The sequence below is a fragment of the Gossypium arboreum genome, chromosome 2 (assembly GCF_025698485.1).
Source record: "Gossypium arboreum isolate Shixiya-1 chromosome 2, ASM2569848v2, whole genome shotgun sequence".
NCBI lineage: Eukaryota > Viridiplantae > Streptophyta > Magnoliopsida > Malvales > Malvaceae > Gossypium > Gossypium arboreum.
In genome coordinates this window covers 28,561,025-28,567,024 of record NC_069071.1, presented here as the reverse complement: position 1 = coordinate 28,567,024, position 6,000 = coordinate 28,561,025, and the positions used below count along the sequence as shown (strand labels likewise).

Genomic DNA, 6,000 nt, shown 5'->3' with positions numbered 1-6,000 from the left:
TAACAAGCATGCAAGTTAGGTGTGAAAGAGTGATTTAGTAATAAATCTGCTTGGGACAGCAGCAGTAACGTGAATTTGGAAAATCACCATAAATTGTGGGAGATGAATTAGAAGCTGAATAAATTATGTAATTAAAGCTTATTGAGTCTAGTTTCTAATGAAATAAACAAGAACATATTTTAAATTCTGTACAATGAGAAATTTGATTCGTAATGAAGAGTGGTCAGATTAGTCAAACAGTGAAACATGAGAAACTTTGAGAAAAATCTGGTATTGATTGGCTAAACCAAAAATTCTGAAAATGTAATGGATAGAAGATATATGAGTCTATTTTCAGGGAAAATTAACGGAACTTGATTTGGAATTTCGTAGCTCCAGTTATAAATAATTTAGTGACTGTTGCTCAGGAAGACAGCTTGCAGTGAAATTATGATTATGTGGTAAACATTGACAAAAATTTGTTAATGAGTTGCTTATTGATTTCTTATAAGCTTACTATGATCTGTAGGTGTGGTTGGCCGAATATTGTAAGGGGTTAATACGTAGTTTGTATTTGAATAGCTAGATTAACGTGTTAGTAATCCAATTGTAGGCGGTTCGTGTGTGGATCTCGTCAGCATATCGTCGCAAACAGGTGTGTAACTAGCACTCTCTTTCTTAGTTTAGATCGGCAAAAGCCGAAAAGCCGAAATGCCGAAAACTGGTATTTTGTAGATTTGTGAGTGTGCGAATGCTCGTGAGGTAAATCGATTAATGTTTTTGGTAAGCTGCAAAATTTGGACTGCAAAGTGAATGATTTCTGTGCCCTTGATATGTATGGGCTTAATGGGCCAAAATTGGAATGATGGGCCAACGAGCCCAATTCGGTAAGAACCCTGGATACGTGATTTTGTAGTATGTGAAAGGTAGGAATATGCATGAAAAACCCTAAAATAGATAAATTACTGAAATACCTTTAAAAGTGGAAAATTTACAGTTTTACCCCTAGGAGATAAATTACCAAATACCCTAGGGTTAAATTGACTTAAATGCATGTTTGATTGTTGTTATTTATCTTGCATGCCATGTTGTTATTATCGATGTATGGGATTGGGATATTGACGGAGGAAGTACTAAAAGTGGCTTGTCCACGTCTTGGAGGCTTTGCCTCAATTTATTGTTAACTGAGCGAGAAGGTCGCAATCTGTGGAGTGTTAAATTTGGGTGGGTTGAGCTATTCCCACATGGAGTGTATGGCTGGTACGGGTGGAGTGTAGTGGTTGGTGGGTTGAGTAGTCTCCCAAATGGGCTTGCATATGTTTCTTGATGTTGCATGTATTTTGAAATGGGCCTATGGGCCATCACATTATCTGAATAAGGGCTAAGGCCCGTTTATTGTAATTTGAAAAGGGCTCGCCCAAGACCACTATTACCCAAATGGGCTTGCATATGTTTCTTGATGTTGCATGTATTTTGAAATAGGCCTATGGGCCATATTGTTATCTAAATAAGGGCTAAGGCCCACTTATTATTGTAATCTGAAAGGGCTCGGTCCAAGACCATTATTATAGGAATGGGCTTAGCCCAATAGGCTTGAGTGACTTGGGCTTTGAATAGGTTTTCCTTACACATTGAGTTTCCCAAACTCACCCTTTTATTTTCATACACGCAGAAATCCTCACCATAGTAGGCTTGGAGTCGTAAGGGAATTGAGTGGCCACTGCTCGAAAGTTTGATTTTCTTCGGTGAACTGGACATCCTTTTATTTACGTTTGAAGTTTTGGGTTTTAAATGTAATAAGGCCGCTTAATTATTTTTGATGGTTTTAATATGTATTACTAAGATAGGTATTACTTATTTTAACTGTTGAAATTGGATAGCTTTAGTAGCGTTTTCAAAAACAATAGTTGATTTCAAAATAACATGACAACAAGCAAAGCTTCGCAATGAAAGTATTTTCCAAAATTAATCACTTTTCCTAAAAATGACTTAATCAAATCGGTTTCCTAGAAATATCCATGACGTTAAGGTATGGCAATGGCGGTATGCATGTCTAGGATTGGATCCGAAGGAGCTTGGTACTTAGCAATCCGATGGACTCACCACCTCTTTTCCGGTTTCCTACGGTGCATGACTTCCATTCACTTTAACCTTTAATGAATTAATCTTTTGAACATCAAGTACGATTTTCTGGACTTAGAATGGAATTTTTTTTTTTACGTTTTTGATGTGGCATGCTGGATCCGGCCATAACTTCTGGGCCGGGTTTGGGGTGTTACACTAGCAACTGTCACAGTTAAACGGAAAAGAACAGAAATCGAAGGAGAAGAAAAACGGAGAAGAAGGAAAAAGAAAGAAAAGAAAAGAATTTAATTTCGGCAGCAAGGGTTTGGAAGAGGAAGAAACGACATAGAAACTATTTTGTCAACTAGAAGAAAATAAGAAAACCCTAATTCTTCCCTAAAGCCCACAACTCAGAAATTTAATAAAACCCAACTCTTAATTGCAACTTGCAGCAAAAATAATCCCATCGCCACTGCAGGGAATCGAACCCCTGACCCTAAGCGTATTCCCTTGCCACTTAACCACTAAACCAGTAGGCCCATTCTGTTAAGTTTTTACCCATAATTCATTATAAGCCCACTGACCTCAAGTCAGCTTTATTCACTAATAATAAAAAAACCAAAAACAACTCAAAACACAGATTCATACACTGTCAAGCCCAACACTTACAAAAGCCGAAACTACAAAAATTTGGGCGTTACAACTCTACCCCAATTAAAGAAAATTTGTCCTTGAATTTTACCTGATCAGAAAATGTGAGGATACTGCTGACGCATCGAATCCTTTGGCTCTCAAGTAGCCTCCTCAGTGCTATGATTCCGCCACAACTGTAACACCCCAAACCCGGCCCAGACGTTATGACCGGATCCGACATGCCACATCGAAGCGTTCAAAACATTTTATACTGTTGATCCGAAAAACTTACTTAGTGTTTTAAAAGATAATTTCATTATAGGTTAAAGTGAATGGAAGTCATGCACGTGTAGGAAACAGAAAAGGGGTGGTGAGTCCATCTGATTGCTAAGTACCAAGCTCCTTCGGATCCAATCCTAGACATGCATACCGCCATTGCCACACCTTAACATCATGGATATTTCTAGGAAACCGATTTGATTAAGTCATTTTAGGAAAAGTGATTAATTTTGGAAAATACTTTCATTGTGAAGCTTTGCTTGTTGTCGTGTTATTTTGAAATCAATTGTTGTTTTTGAAAACGCGTCCTAAAGCTATCCAATTTCAACAGTTAAAATAAGTAATACCTATCTTAGTAATACATATTAAAACCATCAAAATAATTAAGCGGCCTTATTACATTTAAAACCCAAAACTTCAAACGTAAATAAAAGGATTTCCAGTTCACCGAAGAAAATCAAACTTTCGAGCGGGTGGCCACTCAATTCCCTCACAGCTCCAAGCCCACTATGGTTGGGGATTACCTGCGTGGATGAAAATAAAAGGGGTGAGTTTGGGGAAACTCAGTGTGTAAATTAACCCAACCATAGCCTATATCAGCTCAAACCACAGAAATAGAATAAGTTGGCCTTAGCCCATAACAAAATTCAAAATAAAGCCCATAGGCCCATAACAGAACAGAATAGATATTACATGTTTATGCCGAAACCCAACCCAGATTCATCCATAACACTCCCGTACCAGCCTTACACCATGTAGGGAGACTACTCGGCCGCTACACACCACAGAAATCGCAGCGAGGCTGCCAGATATTTTGACGAAGTCACCAGATACAAATATTGTGGCAGATCCATCAGAACAGATATATGTGGCAGAGCCACCAGATCAGATAACTGTGGCATAGCCACCAGGACAGATATATGTGGCAGAGCCACAAGATCAGATAATTGTGGCATAGCCACCAGGACGCTTCCTCCATAGTATAACCCAAGTCCCCATGCAACAGATATATAATCATGGCATACATCATACAGAATCAGGTCGTCATGCTTTTCAGTCAAAAGTAACCCTAGGGGTATAATGGTAATTTTGCATACATAGGGGTATTCAAGTAATTTAACTATTCTTAAGGTTTTCATACATAACATAGCCATTTATGTACGATCAGAAACACTTACCGCGTTTTCTTACCAATTTGGGCCCGTTGGCCCATTATCCCGTTTTTGGCCCATTAAACCCAAAAATATCGAAATGCACAGAATCGCGCACTCTGCAGTCTTATCACTTTAATATACAATATACATCAAATTATTAATCTCATAAGCATTCACACACTTGCAAGATCTCAAAATACCGGCTTTTCGGCTTGTGCCGATCTAGTCTATAAGAGGGTGTTAATTACACACCTGTTTGCGACGATATGCTAACGAGATCCACACACGAACCGCCTACAATTAGATTACTAACACGTTAATCTAACTATTCAAATACGAACTACGTATTAATCCCTTACAATATTTGGCCAACCACACCTACAGATCAGAGTAAGCTTATAAGAAATCAATAAGCAACTCATTAACAAATTTTTGTCAGTGTTTACCACATAATCATAATTTCACTGCAAGCTGTCTTCCTGAGCAACAGTCACTAAATCATTTATAACTGGAGCTACGAAACTCCAAATCAAGTGCCGTTAATATTCCCTGAAAATAGACTCATATATCTTTTATCCATAAAATTTTCAGAATTTTTGGTTTAGCCAATCAATACCAGATTTTTCTCAAAGTTTCCCATGTTTTACTGTTTGACTAATCTGACCACTCTTCATTACGAATCAAATTTCTCATTGTACAGAATTCAAACTAGTTCTTGTTTATTTCATTTTGAAACTAGACTTAATAAGATTTAATTACATAATTTATTAAGCTTCTAATTCATCTCCCACAATTTATGGTGATTTTCCAAAGTCACGTTACTGCTGCTGTCCCAAGCAGATTTATTACCAAATCACTCTTTGACACATACCTTGCATGCATGTTATTTAAACATGTATATCACCAATAAATCATCACATATCAATGATTTTACTTAAGTATAATCTCCATTTCATCATTTTAAAGCACAACATGTTAGCCGATTTTTCCCTTTAACATCTAAGGCACATGCATGCTCATTTGTTTGGCTCAACTTCACCTATCTTCCATTTTTCATCAAAAGAACATGAAACAACAACCATTTCCTTCATTTTAATTCATGACTAAATGCTCACAACACAACTAAAAACCAAAATATGCTTCAAGAGTTAAGGTAGAATCACGAAGAACTCATAAACCTCAAAATAGAAGCAAGGTACCAAGAACTTACCTTCAATTTTCCTCCTCTTAGTGACTGAATACTCAAGAGCTTTCTCCTTTCCTTTCTCTTCTCTAACTTTCGGCTATGATGAACAAAGATGGACAAAACTTTGTTCTTTTCATCCTTTTGTTATTTTATTACCCAACATTTTATGACACAAAATAACCTATATTATTTGTGCCATACCTATGCTATAATGTCAATAAAAAAAATGTCTATAATGCTTATCATGCCCATCATGGAACATTTACCTAACTCATTATCAATTTTTTATCAATTTGTACCATAAATTATGGATATCAAGTGGACATATTGTCTTCAACAACATGATGGCTAGCCACTTCTTGTAAAATGGGAGGTTTGACATGTAAATCCTCTTATTTTGCACTACTATTTATTTGGCCACTACAAATTAGCCTATAGCATTTTCAAACATTTTCACATAGGTCCTATTTCATAATTTCACTCACAAATGACAAAATCAAAGCATGAAATTTTGCCAACATTCACGAATTCGAAAATTGGGCGTTACAACTCTACCCCCTTAAAGAAATTTCAGCCTCGAAATTTACCTGATCCAAATAGTTGAGGGTATTGTTGATGCATAGTCTCTTCTGATTCCCAAGTAGCTTCTTCCCTTCCATGATTACACCAAAGCACTTTCACTAACGGGACAGATTTCCTTCTGAG

General features: G+C 36.9%; 1 long non-coding RNA gene across 1 annotated transcript in view; it reads left to right on the top strand.

The window, feature by feature from the left end:
• The first annotated feature begins 553 nt into the window (after positions 1 to 553).
• LOC128286869 (uncharacterized) overlaps positions 554 to 6,000 on the top strand; it is a 74,178-nt gene continuing 68,731 nt past the window's right edge. Inside the window, exon 1 of the long non-coding RNA XR_008277536.1 lies at positions 554 to 634. This is a non-coding gene — a long non-coding RNA (uncharacterized LOC128286869). The remainder of the gene's footprint in view (positions 635 to 6,000) is intronic.